This window comes from Anabrus simplex, chromosome 2 (assembly GCF_040414725.1).
Source record: "Anabrus simplex isolate iqAnaSimp1 chromosome 2, ASM4041472v1, whole genome shotgun sequence".
Taxonomy (NCBI): domain Eukaryota; kingdom Metazoa; phylum Arthropoda; class Insecta; order Orthoptera; family Tettigoniidae; genus Anabrus; species Anabrus simplex.
This window is the reverse complement of record NC_090266.1, coordinates 999,873,831-999,894,710: the sequence shown is the minus strand read 5'-3', so window position 1 is coordinate 999,894,710 and position 20,880 is coordinate 999,873,831. Positions and strand designations below refer to the sequence as shown.

The following is a 20,880-nucleotide window of genomic DNA, read 5'->3' as shown; positions in this document are numbered from 1 at the left end:
CGAGAACTCCGTCAGTAGATCTTTTCCATATCCATATTGCCTTCTTTTCCTTTTTAAGCTGTCTAATGGCAAATATGAGATCTACTGTGTATATTCCTGGACTGAAGCCATACTGTTCTTCTCTCAACCCTCCTACTTTGGCCTGAATCGATCTCTCCTGAATCTTTTCAGAAATCCGTGATAGCTTTTACTCTCCTGTCTACTTCCTTTCTTGAAGATAGGAACAGTTATTCTCTTCTTCCAGTCTTCTGGTGTCATCATCTCCTCTTCCATCCAACTCCATACAACTGTCATCACTGTGATATGATGTCTTATGGCTTTTGCTGAAGCCTGGTGCAGGTCTTTCTTGTTGATGCCCATGGGTGACCTGTGCATCTGGGTGTATAATAACATCAAGAAGTTTCTTCATGTTTTAATGTCCCCATTCAATGGACAAATAACCATCAACAGCGCTATATGCCTTTACTCCATATGAACACTGAGATAAGGCTTGAAATTGAACCTAGAATTTTGGCACGCAATCTTGTGATTAGAAATTGTATACCACGTGCTCCGCAATTCACCTGCCATATCAGCCAGATAATAATTATTTTAATATTCGTGGGTGTGCTAGTGCTTTATTTAAGTGTGAACTTCAGTAGCCGTGAAGTACTATGACGCTGAAGGCCGTAAATGAACGTCTTTCGAAGTTCGAGAAGCAAATGGCAGAATTCCAAGCACGCTTGGAGGAAGCCATGGCTGCTGGCGCGACCAGTGCTGCCAACCCAGGCGACACACTAACCGGCCTCGCTTCAGAGTTCCAGGATTTTCGGGAAATAATTTCAGAGGAATTAAGTGAAATGAAGAAGGAGGTAAGCCATCTACAGGAACATCTCGACCAGCAGGACATCCTGATTGACGAGGCAGAGCAATATAGTAGAAGGAACTGCCTACTCCTTCATGGTGTCTGTGAGACCCCCAACGAGGACACGTACGCTGTGGCGCTGGGTACGTTAAAAACAGACTGAACATCGAATTGTCTATAGACAGCATAGATCGATGTCATAGACTCGGCCGTATGAAGAGGTCAGCAGCTGAGGTGGTGTCCGCAGGTAATAGGCCGATCATCATCAAATTCCTTAGGTACCATGAAAGAGACCGCATCTGGCGCGCCAAGCGAGCTCTGAAAAGTGCCAAATTATTAATTACCGAATCTCTGACATCCACAAGGAAAGAAGTACTGCGTAAAGCTCGGGACTTCTGGGGTATGCGGCGAGTTTCGACGCAGGACGGCCGCGTTATCGTTCATTTGGAAGACGGGAAAAAGCTCCACATTAGCTCACCTAATGAACTGAACTTGCATATGAGGCGGTTAGGTGGATTATCGGAGTGATATGACAATTATGATGTGCCCAGTAAATGTTGTTGTTATTATTATTATTATTATTATTATTATATATACGTGTGTGATTGTGTGTGGTGCCTTAACCAGTCAGCAGCCCATTTCTTCAGGAAATCCAGGTAAGATTTTTTTTTTGTCTCAGTTAAAGTATGCCCATTAGTCAGGTAGCTTCGGTATTTCCTCATGACAATGACCTCTCTAAGAATAGCACACCCCTCACTCCCTCACAGAACATAGATGCCGGTAACCTTTTGAAACAAGAACTTTCACTATATCCTCATACTCTCCAGTGTTGTCACTTGAACAGCCTAAGCTTGCCCGCACACATTGATGAAATTCAGGCTATATTTAACAAAAATAGCATCCATTTGATAGGTATTAGTGAAAGCTGGTTATCGCCATCAATTCCAAACAACATGGTTCGTCTTGATGGCTATAACCTCTACCGCCATGATCGTACAAATAAGAGGGGTGGAAGTATTTTTCTCTACTGTAGAAATGACCTGAAGAGCCGTGTCATTTGTACCTCATCGACCGGTGAATTGCCGAGAACGGAGCTTATGTTCATTTAAGTAGTTGCTAGTGGACAGAAAATACTTATGGGAGTGGTTTACCGACCACCTAAAGTATCTTACTTGGCCGAGTTTGAAATGCACCTACTTAACTTGCTACCAGCCTATCAACATATCATTATATTAGGCGACTTCAATACAAATCTACTTACAAAGAAATACGATACTAAGAAACTAGAAGACTTATTTTCCTCATGTGACTTGACTATCCTTCCCTCCGACCCTACAAAACATGTACGTACTGCCAACAACATTTCCCACACCTTAATAGATCTCAAAGTAACAAACAATCCTCAGAAAGTGGTATCCCACGGACAAATTTCAGTACCGGGAGTGTCCACCCACGATCTTATATTTCTTGCGTACTCACTTTGCATACCAAAATATAAACCTAGGTATATAACGTGCAGGAATATGAAAGATATCGACATCTATGAATTAAGACACGATGCCTACAATCTTCCATGGAATAGCATTTTAAATCTGACAGACATTGATGAAAAAATAAATACATTTAATTCGTTAATACACAATCTATACAACAAACATGCACCAAAAAGACAGATCAGAACATCCCGCAAACCTAGTCCATGGCTAACCCCCGCAGTTAAAAATATGACGTCTCAACGTGATGCTCTTTACCGACATTTCAAACGTACTCAGGACCCAAATGACTATGAACAGTATAGAATAATTAGGAATAAAACTAAACAAATCATCCGTAATCTTAAATTTAAATATTTTCGCGAATCAGTAAGTAACCTAAATACGGCTAGTGCCTGGAGGCATATCCGAGCCGTGGGCATAGGAAAAACACATGAACAGCTTCAGGTACCTGACATTCCACTCGACGATTTAAATGAGTATTTCACGGAAGAGAGAGCTCAGTCTAATCCGCTTAAGAGACCACACGTAAATAACGTCCCAACACCTGACCCACAAAATCGCCCCTGCTTTGCCTTTCGTATCGTCAGTACTAATGAAGTTAAGAAAGTCTTGTATTCTATTAAATCCAAAGCAAGCGGTGTTGACGAAATTCCTATTACTTTCATACATAATATTATTGGCGCTATTCTACCCATTCTCACCCATATTTTTAATTACTGTCTCAAAAACGGCACATTACCGACGATTTGGAAGTACGCCAATGTAATTCCACTTCCTAAAAACCCAGGTTCAAAACTCCTATCCGATTACCGTCCCATTTCGATTCTCCCTGCTCTCTCCAAAGTGTTAGAACGGTTGGTACATGCGCAAATATTGGAATACCTTCAGGCTCACTCTCTTCTTGACCCCCTGCAATCTGGCTTCAAGAAGGGTCATAGCACAGCCACTGCCTTACTCAAAGTGACCGAGGACATCAGACAAGCAATGGACGAAAGACATGTGACAATACTCACACTCCTTGACTTCAGCAGTGCTTTTGACACGATAAACATCCAGACATTGCTGATGAAGCTCAAATCGTTCTTCAGTAATATTGCTTTAAAATTTTTCACCGCATATCTAACAGATCGTATGCAACCTGTTACAGTACAAGATACTGCTTCTCAGTGGCGACTCCGGAAGGCAGGAACCCCCCAAGGTTCTGTTCTTGGCCCCCTTTTGTTTGTCCTCTATATAAATGAGATCTCCTCTAAAATAAAGTACAGTAGATATCACCTCTTTGCCGACGACCTCCAGATTTACTGCCACGTTAATATAAATGATATATCGAATGCAATAAGAGATATTAACTCTGACCTTCAACAACTCAGTGTGTACGCCAGTGAAAACTCTCTCCTCCTCAACCCCCAAAAAACTCAAACAATTATTATCGGTTCTCAGAAATTATTAAACATCATGTATAAAAATTATGCTATTCCTCCGGTGACATTAAATGCCACCATAATCCCGTTCAGCAAGGAAGTGAAGAACCTAGATATGACCCTAACTGAATCTCTTGACTGGTCTGCACATGTAAGAAATACATGTAGAAAGATGTACGCGACGTTACACCCTCTAAAACGACATAAGGACATTTTGCCACAAGATGTAAAGATAAAACTACTCCAAACTTTGATACTACCAATACTTGGCTACTGCGACATTGTCCTCATTGATGCAACCCGTGAGCAAACTATGAAACTTCAACGAGCATTGAACTCTGGTCTTCGATTTGTTTTTAACTTGAGTTACGATGCTCACATAACCCCTAGCTACACATTTCTTTCCTGCCTGAAACCCGAGAGGCGACGGAAATTCCATGTACTTACGTTGATATATCGAACTCAGAAGGAAAATCTACCCAAATACATCTCTTCAAAATTCCATTTATTATCCTCATTCCATAATTGTAACACTAGATCTGGCACTTCCCTCGCTATTCCCATCAACTACTCATCAATATATAACAGATCCTTCGTTGTGGCTGGGTCACGACTTTGGAATTCACTCCCAGCTGCTGTCAGGAACTCAAACTCAATGTCGAAATTTAAGACTGCATGTAGAGATTACCTGTTGAATACCGCTGATTGTCTCGTGTGATTGTTTCGTGTGTATGATGACGTATAATAGGTTGTGTGATTGTGATTATTATTATTATTATTATTATTATTATTATTATTATTATTATTATCATCATTATTATTATAGTGTAATGTACATAATTTTAGCTTCTTACTCATGTACATAGATCAATTTTATGGCCATACTTATATTTCCATTTACTTTATTACTTATTGTGTTCTCTTTTGCATTGCTTTTTTTTTTTCAGTTTGTATCTTACTTTTTCATTATGACTTTGTCTCTCATTATCTATACGCTCCAAATTTTATTCTATTTTGTTTGTTGAACTCTGCTTTCTTTCTTCATTATATGTTGTCCAAATCTGTAATTTTTAGCTTATCTTTGATTTTATGATAGAATAGTACATTTCTTTTATATATGTATTATCTGTAGATTAATTATGTGGTTAAGTGTAAGAGAGGGCCACGAGCCCTAACTTCGCCACTGCTAAAGTCAATAAATAAATAAATAAATAAATAAATAAATAAATAAATAAATAAATAAATAAATAAATAAATAAATAACATTCTGATGGTAAATATGTTTTCTACCAATGCAACTCAAACCGGCTAACTATGTTGTCAGACCAAAAAAACTTCTTGGCTTAACAATTGTGGGTACCAAGTGGGCTACTCTCATCACTGAAATAGCCATTGCTTCCTCCAGCTGTTCTCACTGTCTCCACACTCGCCTCATCTAAACCACCTGATGCCTTCCCTCCCTTCATCTTCCTCAGTGCCACTTCTAGTTCCTCCCTTGTTAAGTCCCTTTCCATTTGTAGTTCATCTTCATCCTCCTCAAGTACTTCCTCCTCTGAGATTCCATTGGAATTCTCCAACGTAATCCCTCCTCATCATTTTGAGTTCCTCCTTTTTCTCTACCTTTTTGCCACCTTTATTGTATTTACCATTCTGACATCCTCCATCATACATTTCCTTTTCTTACTATTAACTATTCCATTTAATATGTTTTTACTGTATTCACTGTCTTCTTTCATCATCCTGGTCCATTCTCCCATCCACCTTCTTCTCTGCTCAGCCACCACCCATTTTGCTTCTTTCTTTCTTGACTGATGCACTTCTCTTGCTTCCACCATCCTATTTTGGAACCATGTCCTAAAAGCACTATTCTTCTTCTGCAATACATCTTTTGTTCTATCATTCCACTATGGGGTTTCCTTCCATCTTTTCTTCATATTACTTCTGCTGCTGTCTTAGTGTGTTAGTGAGTGACCATCCAGAGATAAATTCAGAATGTATGTATAAATATACCATAAAATAATTTTGAATTTTCACATACACTGCCCAAAGAAATAACAAAATGAAAACCTCTGAACTAGAAATGTGTAAAACAGTTATGTAAACAATTTGGAACTAAGTTATGGACATAAGAATTATCCATAAATGTCCAAGTTAACCATACTGAAGGATTGTGGGATGATGGGTAGGCTATAACAGGCAATCAAAGGCATTTATATTGACAATCATTCTGCAGTGAGAATTGATGGTAGAATTGGTTCCTGGCTCCAAGTAGTTATTGGGGCTACACAAGGCTGCAATCTTTCACCTTTGTTGTTCATAGCATGCATGGATCATTTACTGAAAGGTACAAAATGGCAGGGAGAGATTAATTTGGGTGGAAATGTAGTAAACAATTTAGTCGATACCACTGAATTTGGCTGTTGACAGACTGTACTGAAAGCCTTCAATCTGATATCATGGAGCTTCAAAAGAGGTGCAGCAAGTATGATGCAAAACTTAGCATTTCCAAGACTAGATGACGTTCACAAGGAAGAAACCTAAGAGAACTGAATGCCAGACAATGGATACAAAACTGGAACTGGTTGATCATTTCAAATATTTAGGATGTGTGTGCTCCCATGATGGTGGTACTCTAAGTGAAATTGAATCAGCGATATCATGGTGTGGCGGTACAGATTTCTGAGAGAGATTGTTAACGAGAATTTTGATTCTATTGTATGGCTGGATGGAATGTTGGTTAAGGCTTCTCGTTCCTGGAGTAAAGGTTGGACACATCTGTTGGGAAAGGGGCAGAATCATAGTGATTCATGCCAGCACTTTGCAAGGTTTATGCCAAACTGCTTGTATATATTTCGGTCGAAGAAAACTGGAGATTACCGCGAGGAAATGAATAGTGGCACATTACAGAAATGGTCTGAGGAAAGATTGCTGAGCAACTTGCTTGACAAAGCACCAACAATAGTGGTTAGAAAGAATGAGTTGATTGAGTGGTTGAAGGAGCGCAATACTTTAGTTCGCAATGACGTGAAGAAGAGGGATCTCAAGCATCTTGTGAAACAACACAAGCCCCAGTGTGCAGTTTACATGGTGGATGAAATAGCCAGGAAGCATGGGCATAAAGTAGTTCGCCTCCACCATACCATTGCCATTTTAATGCCATAGAACTGATTTGGGACGATGTGAAGGATTATGTAACTAAGAATAACCTACTCTTCACAGTTTCATAGACCGAGCTCGATAGCTGCAGTCGCTTAATTGCGGCCAGTATCCAGTATTCGGGAGATAGTAGGTTCGAACCCCACTATCGGCAGCCCTGAAAATGGTTTTCCGTGGTTTCCCATTTTCACACCAAGCAAATGCTGGGGCTGTACCTTAATTAAGGCCACGGCCGATTCCTTCCCACTCCTAGCCCTTTCCTGTCCCATCGTCGCCATAAGACCTATCTGAGTCGGTGCGACGTAAAGCAACTAGCAAAAAAAAACAGTTTCATAGGATATAAACTTCATGGTTTTGATTCGTATTGAATTGTGATCACAATAATAATTATTAAATTAATGTTGTATGGTCCACCTTTTTTAATACTATATTATGCAATATTATTGAATTACATTACTAAACTAGGGACTAGTTTTGGCCTTGGCTGGCCATCTTCAGCCTTAATGTAATACATCTAATAACTAAAGAAATGTGAAAACACACAATTGACATAAAAAATAATGTACAAAACACACAATTAACATTAAAATCTGGGATGAACAAAATGTAAAATCTGAAAAATAAATTAGGCTCTAAATTCTTAGCATCTGGAGTATGCTCATCATCCGACTCTTTCTTGTATTGATATTCATTCAACATTTACCAGTTCCCATTTTGCAATTGAAAATGATTAGCAGTGATGGAGCTAACAATTCTATGAATAGCACTTCTCACAATTTCAATACATGCGTAAATTTCTAAGCTAGCAGCTTTTAAACGAGAAATTGCACTCGATATAATTCCAAAATTAGACTTAATATAATATGCCAAACTTCCTGACAAACTGTTAGAAAACAATTCCAGCGCAATCTTGATAGAGGAGGCAGAGTATTCCACTTGTGTTAGCTGCAGACATGATACCGAGAAACAGTTTTGTGAATATTAGTTCGTATGTGGTAAGTTGAAGGTAATTTTGCACAGCTACAGCTGTCGTCAGACCGCCGAAATATGACGTTTCTACAAAAATAGCTCAAAATATGACCTTATGACAAAAAATTGCCAAAATATGCATTTATATGACAAATAAAAATCACTTAATTATGACGATAATCACCTGATTTGCACCAAAATCCAATCATGCAAGAAAATAGAGACAAAGAAAAAAATATGACTTTTCCTAAACATCCGAGCCCCAGTTATAAGCAACAATTATTTCACTTTTGATAATGTTATTTATCAACAAGAAGGATTGGCTATGGGATCGCCAGCCTCGGGTATCTTAGCCGAGATTTACTTGGATTTTTTAGAACACACCAAAATTGATAATAATAATAACTTTTACAACATCCTTTTCTGGGCAAGATATGTAGATGACACCATAGTAATTATTGATGAGAGCATCACAGACGCTGCTACTACACTCATTAATCTAAATAACATTGACTCGCATATAAAATTCATACTTGAATCCAAAATTGAACGGAAAATTAGACTTAACTATTACCAGGCACTCAGGCTACTTAAGATATAAGAGTTTTAGAAAACCCACCCAAACAGTCACTACTATCTGTCAAGATTCTTCACACCCCCAAATTCACAAACAAGCAGCGTACAACAGCATGGTGTACCGAGCCTTCAATGTTCCAATGTCTAAAACAGACCTCAAAAATGAGTTGAACACCATATAGCTAAATCTAATGGATACAACAGTTTCTTTATTGAGAAAATAATCAATAAATATAAATATTGCCCCTCTACCACTTTGAGAAAAGATAAACAGAATAACTCCTCCCTTTCTATCTTTACGTTCAACGAGCAAATTTACAAAGTCACTAACATCTTTAAAAAGCACGATGTAAAAGTAGTTTTCAAAACCAACAATAGGAATGCACAAGTCTTACATAATGCCACAACCATACAAAGTTCAGTAGTTTTTCAAAATCAGGAGTATACAGAATTATTTGCAACAGTTGTAATTTTTCTTACGTCGAACAGACCGGGAGAAATTTTAATAAAAGGTACTTGGAACACATCAATGCTCTGAAGTACAATAAATTTTCAGCTGTAGGTCAGCATATGAATGACTATAATCACAAATTCACAGACAAAACAAGATATGGAAATTTTCAAAATCATCAACAAAGGACTCCTCCTTAACATTACTGAAAGCTGCTTCATACATATAGATCAATATTTTAACCTGAATCATAATGAAATTTCAGAAAAGCCAAATATCCTATTTGACCTTCTAATTCCCATTTTTAGAAACGTCAAACCAAAAAGTCATAATTCAGTTTTTTATAGTATTCACAGCACCTTTCCTCAACAGCCACTTCTTTTCCCACATCCTTCGGCCCCACCTTAATCTCCCCTTTCCCTCCACCCCCTCTCCTTTCCCTGCCCTCCCCCTTGCTCCGCCCCTTCCTTTTTCTTTGAATCTCACAACCGTTGAGGCACACAACAATACACCACGCATTACATGCTGTAACGAGAGGTATGTCTCATATAACCTATGCTATTTGACTAACATGTTCTCTCTCTCCTTCTATTCATTAATTTTATCTAATTTCATCTATTATTTATTCAGGTTAACTTCATGGACACCGCAGTGAATTGCGAATTTATACCAGCCACAAATTAAGAATGTGTCATATCTTCATATGCCATCCTGACAATGTCCAACAGCATTTCAGCATGATTTTAACAAGCACTACAGCAACATTTCATTTTATTCATGTTGGTCGATGTGGAAACACCATCTAGCAGTTCTGCGTCAGCTGGTGGTTATTTACAGTGACATCCAGTGGCTTGCATACTGCTAACACCACTCGAGTATATTTGGTGATTGATGATCTGACTACAGAATCAACATTTACCATTCCCTTTTTTGCAATTGAAATTGTAATGACTAGCAGTGATGGAACTAACAATTCTATGAATATCAATGCAAGAAAGAGTCTGGATGATGAGCATACTCAGATGCTAAGAATTTAAAGCCTAATTTATTTTCTGATTTTACACTTAGTTCATCCCAGATTTTAATGTTAATTATGTGTACGGTACATTATTTTTCATGTCAATTGTGTGTTTTTGCATTTCTTTAGTTATTAGATGTATTACATTAAGGCTGAAGATGGCCAACCAAGGCCGAAACTAGTCCCTAGTTTAGTAATGTAATTCAATAATATTGCATAATATAGTATTAAAAAGGGTGGATCATATGGCATTAATTTAATAATTATTATTGTCTTCACAGTTTCAGAAGTTGAAAGACTTCTTTTGGAAGCCATAGGCCGTGTAAGTGCGGAAGACCGGAGTAAGGTTGTGAGATGCATAAAATCTGTGATAAGTGAAGTTTGGGAGAAAGAAAGTATCACAGATGATTATGTTAGGGTCAAGCAAGATTGAAACCTCAACAGATGATGACAATACCAATAGTGACCCAGAAATGAGTGGTGTATTCCATTTGTAGGAATATTTTCCTTCTTTAGGAGAATTTGAATCTATCAGCAATGTGAGGTGATGGTGATTCCGGTATTGATCTCTTTTTATCTTACAGCCCTATCCTAAATGTGTTAAGTGTTATTGTTCATTTTATGTGAGTTACGTATGTTGCTACAAAGAATAATGGATTCTGAACTACCAAGCAAAATGTCCATGCGGTTAGAGGCCTAAAGCTGTGAGCTTGCATTCGGGAGATAGTGGGTTCGAACCCCACTGTCGGCAGCCCTGAAGATGGTTTTCTGTGGTTTCTCTTTTTCACACCAGGCAAATGCTGGGGCTGTACCTTAATTAAGGCCAAAGCTGCTTCCTTCCAGCTCCTAGCCCTTTCTTATCCCATCATCACCATAAGACCTATCTGGGTTGGTGCAACGTAAAGCCAATTGAAACAAAAAGTTATTCTGACGAAAATATGGCTTCCGATTGAGATAGCTAAAATTAATATTCAGGAAACTCAATCATCAAAAATTACCAGTGTTTCGCCCAGAGTGCGGCATGGGCTCATCAGTTGGATACTGCACCTTTTCCAAGACACTGGCTGGCTAGCACGCCGGTAGCGACACCACTGCAAGCCATACATGTGATAAGCACAATGCAGTGCCGACATACTAGGGGAGAATTGTATCTCCTCTTGCTATATTGGCCTCCCGGGCTAGCATGACCAAAATATGGCTTCCGATTGAGATAGCTAAAATTAAAATTCAGGAAACTCAATATAGCAAGTGGAGATGCAATTCTCCCCTAGTACATCGGCACTGCATTGTGCTTATCACATTTATGGCTTGCAGTGGTGTCGCTACCGGCGTGCTAGCCGGCCAGTGTCTTGGAAAAGGTGCGGTATCCAACTGATGAGTTCATGCCGCACTCTGGGCAAAACTGTGGTAATTTTTGACGACTGAGTTTCCTGAATTTTAAAAATTTATTCTGGTCTTATATTCGTGTATATCGTCATAAAAGGAAAGAAAAATTCCACCTAATCAATACATTTATTTTCTTGTAAAGTATTACAATCTAGGACCGGTTTCGACCCTTCATAGGTCATCCTCAGCTATATCAGAATCACATTTGCATTTCTATCTTATACCTCTGAAAGACCTTCATGATATATTGTTTCATAATTTTCAGTGAAAACTTATCTTAAAAACTTACAAATTTCTAAGCGTTGTGTTAAAATTAAAAATTAAAATTACAAAACTTTGTCTATTATATACATGCCCTTTGGCTGACAGAATGCGTCCTTGGGTTGATTAAGCATCTATCTTAGGTATTGTTGCTTATTCTGTTGAATCGATTCCCTTTTATACTTATGTACAATCGTGAATAGACTATCAGTAAAATTTGATAAATAAAGCTTGCATGATAATTATAATAAAATATCATGTTACATCTTTATACCATATTGCTGGAGTGATATTATTTTAGGTAGAATATAAATGCGTGTTGACCTCTATAAAATAATTTTTACTTAAACACACTAATATATTTTAAAGTCTAATCATTGTACTTTAAAGTCTAAAATACTTATTGCTTTGGATCTTGCGTTGTTATGTGGTAAAATATTGTAACAATTTGTCTTATATAACATCAGATATTGATAATATTTAAATATGCCGTGTATGGTTGGCTTTTAAGTCTAATGATTAAATGTCAGTTCCTTCTTGCATAAAATTACAAGTTTCATATTATGTTGATTATGTATTGTATAAAACATTAATGTCTATTAAATAGAATGCTTATCATTTACTACAGAAGTTTTTTAAAAACACTTGAATGTCTAGTAATATAGTCAGTGTATTAGTGACACTGAAACGTGTTGGCCTTGATTCTTGCGTTATATTTCCATAATTTGCCTTTTTTTATATATGTCGAATGTTGGTCTTTATAGGTTCCATTTGTAAATAACAGCACTTTCCTATAATTGTACATTACTCGTCAAACGGCCAAGAAACTCGCATTTCAAACATCCAGCAACTTTACCAGCCTCAAAAAGGGAAAGGAACCACCATATTCTTACGGCATTTGATGGGAGAAAACTCCAGAAGTTAGGCCAGAACTGAATCACACATATAGTGCATAATTTAACACGTATCAAGCTTATATTGATCCATTTCACAATTATAGGAAAGTGCTGTTATTTACAAATAGAACCTATAAGGACCAACATTCGACATATATAAAAAAAGGCAAATTATGGAAATATAACGCAAGAATCAAGGCCAACACGTTTCAGTGTCACTAATACACTGACTATATTACTAGACATACAAGTGTTTTTAAAAAACTTCTGTAGTAAATGATAAGCATTCTATTTAATAGACATTTATGTTTTATACAATACATAATCAACATAATATGAAACTTGTAATTTTATGCAAGAAGGAACTGACATTTATCATTAGACTTAAAAGCCAACCATACACGGCATATTTAAATATTATCAATATCTGATGTTATATAAGACAAATTGTTACAATATTTTACCACATAACAACGCAAGATCCAAAGCAATAAGTATTTTAGACTTTAAAGTACAATGATTAGACTTTAAAATATATTAGTGTGTTTATGTAAAAATTATTTTATAGAGGTCAACACGCATTTATATTCTACCTAAAACAATATCACTCCAGCAATATGGTATAAAGATGTAACATGATATTTTATTATAATTATCACGCAAGCTTTATTTATCAAATTTTACTGATAGTCTATTCACGATTGTACATAAGTATAAAAGGGAATCGATTCAACAGAATAAGCAACAATACCTAAGATAGATGCTTAATCAACCCAAGGACACATTCTGTCAGCCAAAGGGCATGTATATAATAGACAAAGTTTTGTAATTTTAATTTTTAATTTTAACACAACGCTTAGAAATTTGTAAGTTTTTAAGATAAGTTTTCACTGAAAATTATGAAACAATATATCATGAAGGTCTTTCAGAGGTATAAGATAGAAATGCAAATGTGATTCTGATATAGCTGAGGATGACCTATGAAGGGTCGAAACCGGTCCTAGATTGTAATACTTTACAAGAAAATAAATGTATTGATTAGGTGGAATTTTTCTTTCCTTTTATGACGATTGGTAAATGTCAATACGGAAAATGAAATTCATAAATCAAGATTCGTGTATATACATTTCCGTTCGTGTTGTGTGTTGTGAATCAGCTGTTTGTACTTGTAACAATTTGGCACTACCGTGTGCTTTCCGTTTAACTGTCAAATCGAAACTCATAAAAACGGAACTATACTTTAGGCAGTGGAGGCCCCTCTTTTGCCTTAACACTTCTCCTTAGCAGATACCTTCCTATACTGAGGCCACTGTAGAAGGGCAGTATTAGTCTGTGTGCCCTTATGTATCTTCTTGCAATTTGTCTTCTCCCATCTTCCCAGAAATGACTGTCCCTTCCTAGAAATAATAATAATAATAATAATAATAATAATAATAATAATAATAATAATAATAATAATAATAATTTATATCCTACTAACTACTTTTCTTTTCTTACAGTTTTCAGAGATGTTGAGATGCCGGAATTTTGTCCCCCGGCAGTTCATTTAGATGCCAGTAAATCTACCAACATGAGGCTGGCATATTTGAGCTCCACTGGCCTGAGCTGGGATCAAACCCACCAACTTGAGCTCAGAAGGCTACCCAGCTGGGACCAGTGGATTTGATTTGATAGCTAACATGAACCTCACCATTTTCTAAAGATTAGGTGTGTGATAGTTCCGTGATACCATTGATACATTTTCTCTAAGTATGAATTCAAGCCAATGTACGTAGGATTTTTGAAATAGAAAATCACATCCCTGTGTATTATAAAACTACAAGTCCCATGGTTAGTGATTGCGTGATAAGCAGTCACATAATACTGTTAGCTCGTTTATTTGATCAGTTCAGATCTTTAGGTGAGGAGAATTTGAAGACTTGCATGTGTATGTTCCTGTGGAGTAAATTATAAATCTCTCTATCTTAATCCTCTTCTTGGTTTGAATTGAATTGGATTGTAGGTTTCTGGACAAATAACTGGTTTACACTCATTTCTATCAGTGAGCTAACAGATCATGTAATAAATACACCATTTTTCTGATATGTCTTTCCGTGAGGACAATATCTCTTTTTTCCAGTATGTAGTCCAAGTATTACACTACTATGTTTTTTTTTTTAAATATGAGACATCTGTTAAAGCTGTTAGAATAGGCACTAAATTAATGAAATTTGCATACACACCTACATCAGTCTGCAAGCACCTGTAAATTAAGTTAGTGCCCCTAGAATTCTCTATTTGTTACTAGCTCTGTTACTTTGTTTAGTTCAACCCTTATAATTTAAAACTGAGTCCAACCATTGTTGCCTATGTCTCCTTCTTCTTCTGTTGCCCTTCATGGCAAAGTCCATTACTCTCTTAGGTAACCTATCCTCCTCCATTTGCCTCACATGACACCACCACTAAAGCCAATTTATGTGTACACCTTCATCTATTGGGTTCATTCCTAACTGAGCACTTATCTCCTTGTTGATGATGATGATGCTTGTTGTTTAAAGAGGCCTAAAATCTAAGTCATCAGTGCATAATGGTATGACATGAAACAAAATGTAAGGATAATTAAAATTTTAAAAGTCATCCACTGACTATAAGTTAAAAAGTGATAATGAAGAAGGAATATTAATTTTAAATAATCAGTGGATCTAATTTGCAATGCCTTATTTCCTTATAAAATGATAGAGAAAATAGATTAATGTAGAATAAGGCATTGCCTGGAGGTGAAATCACATATGTCATTCTAGTTAAAAGTTTTAAAAGTTGAAAAATACACAAAACAAATTAAAACAGAGTCAACAGAATAAAATGTAGTTAACAGTAAAATAAAATTAAAATCAAATAAAAATTCACTTTTATACATAATAAAATAGTCCACTATCCCTCATAAAATGGACGATGAGGTCTGCTGACTGCTCGTCATCTCTTAGGATGAGGGAGATTGTACTCGGAAGTTTAAGACTATGGTGCAGATCAACCAGGTCCGCGCACTCCGTAAGGATGTGTACCACGGTAGGATGACCGCCGCAAGTACACACTGGGGGGGGGGGTCTTCTCCCTTCAGTAATAGGAGTGCGTTGGTATACCATGGCCAATCCGAAGACGACATAATCCCACTGCTTCCCTCCGAGAAGCGCGAAGGGAAGTCTTCCATACCTTCGTAGTTCCTTTTATTGCTCTCAGCTTATTTGGGAGAGGGGTGGCCTGCTACTTCATCTCCCAGTAACCAAATATCTCAGCTGAGAACAAGTATCGCCTTACTATGAGTACCCTCCTGGTATTGTTCCCACGTGTTTGTACCAGCAATTATTCTTACTGCTCTCACATCTGTTACTTCCAATTAATGAATAAGATATGCTATGTCCACCAAGATTTCACTCCCACACAGCAAAGTCAGTCTAAAAACAGACCGATAAAAATATAGTTTTAACCAAGAGCTGAATTCTGTCTTACATGACACTTTTAATCACAACTGTGAGCTCGTTTGCCTTGGTGACTCTGAATAACTTCCGGCTGATCGCATGGTCTTCGCACTGGCGACACGTCTTGATTCTTATTATTATCATTATTATTATTCACAACATACACTTTTATTTATAGATAGCTGAACACCATGAAGTATTTGGAATAGTTATTTGATTTTGACAGGACATGTTTAACCATTTCACTGTCATACATACAAGATGTACAGAATAAACTGTCAATGACATGTCTGCCAATGGCTTATACAACCTATAATGTTCATTAGAGCATCTAAAAATTGTTGCATCTGTTGTTTGCTTGTGTCTCAGATATTTTCATTGAGTGACAAATCTGGCAATCTAGTAGGCCATGGCAGAAGTAGTGTTATTATCCCTTAAGAGAGTGGTTATGCTGAGATGGGCGAGAGATGTCTAGCAAGGGTTGAAACAGAACATCATCAACACAATCACCAATTCCTAATGGTAGTGTACATATACCCAGAGGTGATTTGTTTTACACCTAATAATAACCCAGACCATAATGTCTTATACTTGTGTGAATACAGTCCTAATGACACTGCTTACCAGGTCATTGTCTGACAAGCATCCATCCATCATGTTCAACAAAAAGGTTCATGATTCATCAGAAATAAAATATTCTACCATTCCGTTTTTCTGGTCATGACATTTGATGCATCATTGCAATCTCACATCTTCGTATTGGTTTGTCAGTGGTAACCTATGGAAGCCATAATTTTGTGAATGGTAACAAATAGTTTCAAAAGACATTGGATAATGTGTTACTGTTGACCAGTGTCACACTAGTCCTGCAAATGAAGCAGAATGGTCATTCACTGACATCCTTAAATGATGATGATTCTCTTTAGCATATTTCAGTGTTTAGCATCCAGATTATTCTCTTCATGAGGTGTGTCTTTTATTAGACCATTCCCTGTATTATCTCTGTATAGTAGAAATATTGCATCTCACTAATTGTATAGTTTATCAACAGTGCAAACTATTTTAAACTCATTAAGTTGACTGAACAGTGACCATACATAAAACTGTTAACTGATTATCACCCACTTTACCTCATGTGACACTACAATACTAATCATTTCATTTGTAGTGCTTAGTAAACTTGCCTTGTGAAACTCAGACTTGTATCACCGATACATTATGGAGTTCAGACGTTTGGTAGGTCTGATGCCAGAGTGAACCAAGTCCAATTTTGCAAGTTTTTAACCAGAAGGCAGTTTTAATAGTAAAAGTGATTATTATTTGTGTGCTAGGATGAACCATGTTGTTTTGTACACATGGAGGTGGAAAACGGGAAATTTTGTTATGGCGCATGGGAAATTGTGATTTGTGCAGTAGGCGATGAACGAGGTATGAGAAAAATTGTGTCCATAGCCAACACGCATTGTGGACTCTCGAGTGAAAAGGGTGTAAAGTGTGATGATAGTGATGATTCATTAGATTTGTGTGATGCATCAAATGATGAATATATTCCAGAGACAGAAACCGAAAGCAGTGAATGTAACATCTTTTGTTATAATGTTATACACTGACTGACAGAGCAAATGAAACACCAAGAAGGAGTGGTCAGAACTTTATGCCAATTGCAGGGTAGACTGACGTCACTGAGGTATGCTCATGATGTGAAATGCGCCGCTGTGCTGCGCACGTAGCGAACGATAAATGGGACACGGCGTTGGCGAATGGCCCACTTCGTACCGTGATTTCTCAGCCGACTGTCATTGTAGAACGTGTTTCGTGTGCCACAGGACACGTGTATAGCTAAGAATGCCAGGCCGCCGTCAACGGAGGCATTTCCAGCAGACAGACGACTTTACGAGGGGTATGGTGATCGGGCTGAGAAGGGCAGGTTGGTCGCTTCGTCAAATCGCAGCCGATACCCATAGGGATGTGTCCACGGTGCAGCGCCTGTGGCGAAGATGGTTGGCGCAGGGACATGTGGCACGTGCGAGGGGTCCAGGCGCAGCCCGAGTGACGTCAGCACGCGAGGATCGGCGCATCCGCCGCCAAGCGGTGGCAGCCCCGCACGCCACGTCAACCGCCATTCTTCAGCATGTGCAAGACACCCTGGCAGTTCCAATATCGACCAGAACAATTTCCCGTCGATTGGTTGAAGGAGGCCTGCACTCCGGGCGTCCGCTCAGAAGACTACCATTGACTCCACAGCATAGACGTGCACGCCTGGCATGGTGCCGGGCTAGAGTGACTTGGATGAGGGAATGGCGGAACGTCGTGTTCTCCGATGAGTCGTGCTTCTGTTCTGTCAGTGATAGTCACCGCAGACGAGTGTGGCGTCGGCGTGGAGAAAGGTCAAATCCGGCAGTAACTGTGGAGCGCCCTACCGCTAGACAACACGGCATCATGGTTTGGGGCACTATTGCGTATGATTCCACGTCACCTCTAATGCGTATTCAAGGCAAGTTAAATGCCCACCGCTACGTGCAGCATGTGCTGCGGCCGGTGGCACTCCCGTGCCTTCAGGGGCTGCCCAATGCTCTGTTTCAGCAGGATAATGCCCGCCCACACACTGCTCGCATCTCCCAACAGGCTCTACGAGGTGTACAGATGCTTCCGTGGCCAGCGTACTCTCCGGATCTCTCACCAATCGAACACGTGTGGGATCTCATTGGACGCCGTTTGCAAACTCTGCCCCAGCCTCGTACGGACGATCAACTGTGGCAAATGGTTGACAGAGAATGGAGAACCATCCCTCAGGACACCATCCGCACTCTTATTGACTCTGTACCTCGACGTGTTTCTGCGTGCATCGCCGCTCGCGGTGGTCCTACATCCTACTGAGTCGATGCCGTGCGCATTGTGTAACCTGTATATCGGTTTGAAATAAACATCAATTATTCGTCCGTGCCGTCTCTGTTTTTTCCCCAACTTTCATCCCTTTCGAACCACTCCTTCTTGGTGGTGCATTTGCTCTGTCAGTCAGTGTATTTAAATGTTTACGTTGGTTCAGTTGGAAGTTAGCTGTTCTATTTACTCTGCATACCACAGTGAATCATATGAGCAGCATCGAATTATAGAGGTCTCTCGTGATGCAGAAAGTAACTAGCATACGGTATGTTTACTCCACTTACCTATAGGGTGCACCATGAATCGCTTCCACAGCCTAAGTGCGGGAGAATACATTCAAAAAGCTGGTTCACTTTGGCGTGTGGAACAATGCTCATTACACACTAGTTCACTTTGGTAAAATAATAATTGTGAATTAAAAATATTGTGAACCAAGTGCTTTTGAATGTAACCAAAACAATATACAAGGTGGCCAATTAAGATAGTGTTTTGAATGGTTCCTTCCTGCGAATGCTGGCATGGTTCCAATCCTGACTCATCCAATTCCAGGAATTTAAAAATTAATCAATATGAGGTTGTGGAATATTGTGCATGTGTGATTTTTTTTTTTTTTTTTTTTTTTTTTGCTAGGGGCTTTTACGTCGCACCGACACAGATAGGTCTAATGGCGACGATGGGATAGGAAAGGCCTAGGAGTTGGAAGGAAGCGGCCGTGGCCTTAATTAAGGTACAGCCCCAGCATTTGCCTGGTGTGAAAATGGGAAACCACGGAAAACCATCTTCAGGGCTGCCGATAGTGGGATTCGAACCTACTATCTCCCAGATGCAAGCTCACAGCCGCGCGCCTCTACGCGCATGGCCAACTCGCCCGGTGCATGTGTGATTGACGGAGACCCTGGATATTTAGTAAATAATTTTTTTATTTTTTTTTTGCAAGTTGCTTTACGTCGCACTGACACACACAGGTCTTATAGTGATGATGAGACAGGAATGAGCTAGGAATGGGAAGGAAGCGGCCATGGCCTTAAATAGGTACAGCCCCAATGTCAATAGCAGTAAAAATAACAATACAGAGTGGTGTTTGTCAGTAAATAACATTAACTTATGTTGCGTCCGACTCGTTGGCTGAACGGTCAGCGTACTGGCCTTCGGTTCAGAGGGTCCCGGGTTCGATTCCCGCCCGGGTCGGGGATTTTAACCTTAATTGGTTAATTCCAATGGCACGGGGGCTGGGTGTATGTGTTGTCTTCATCATCATTTCATCCTCATCACGACGCGCAGGTCACCTACGGGTGTCAAATAGAAAGACCTGCACCTGGCGAGCCGAACCCTTCCTGGGATATCCCGGCACTAAAAGCCATATGACATTTTTACTTATGTTGCATAAGGATAATACGACCTTATTAAATAATCTGAGTAAGTAAAATTACAATTTTGTCTGTGCAATTGAAAGTTTTTCTGTCATTCTCTTTTTTTAAATCCCAGATTATGTATACAAGCATTGGAAGTAGGTTCGGTTGTCTGTTTGTGGTGACATCACTGGTAAGCGGCTTAACAATGTCCTAAGCCCATAAAACTTATCAAGAATAACATTACACTGACTATTGTTGTTAGCTGACGTGTGCTCTCTCATTTCTGCTTCACTCACCTCTGGTAGATGGCATTACTGCTGCAATTACAAAGACTTACCCCTTAAATACATGTATACAAATGGTAGTCTAACATATGTGCAAATTTGGCTGGCTACTGGGTTTGATTCCCAGCTGGGTCTGGTATTTTAACCAAGTTTGGTTAATTCCTGTAATTTGGGGGCTGGGTGTTTGCAATAAATTTCCAATTTCTTTGCAACCATTTAAAAATGGGCTAGGAAAACAACAGACATGAAATCTGCCACCTGAGCAACTGTCCTAACTGCAGATCAGTAGTGATTGATCTTCTTAATACACATCTTCATTTACAGACAACAAATCACACAACCAACCATCACGGAAATGCACAACAGTAAGTAGGCCTACACCCAGATGCAAAACTAAGCTTAATCTACATTAGTTCTCATATCCAGATAACA

At 38.7% G+C, this 20,880-nt stretch overlaps 1 protein-coding gene and 1 non-coding gene across 2 annotated transcripts in view; both read right to left on the bottom strand.

Moving 5' to 3' along the window:
* Nucleotides 1-20,880, bottom strand: part of LOC136863241 (uncharacterized) — a 62,291-nt gene that overhangs the window by 24,176 nt on the left and 17,235 nt on the right. The gene's annotated exons all lie outside the window — the stretch shown is intronic.
* LOC136865068 (small nucleolar RNA SNORD78) lies at nt 16,608-16,673 on the bottom strand. Its single transcript, XR_010859453.2, has one exon. It is a non-coding gene; the product is annotated as a small nucleolar RNA SNORD78 (small nucleolar RNA).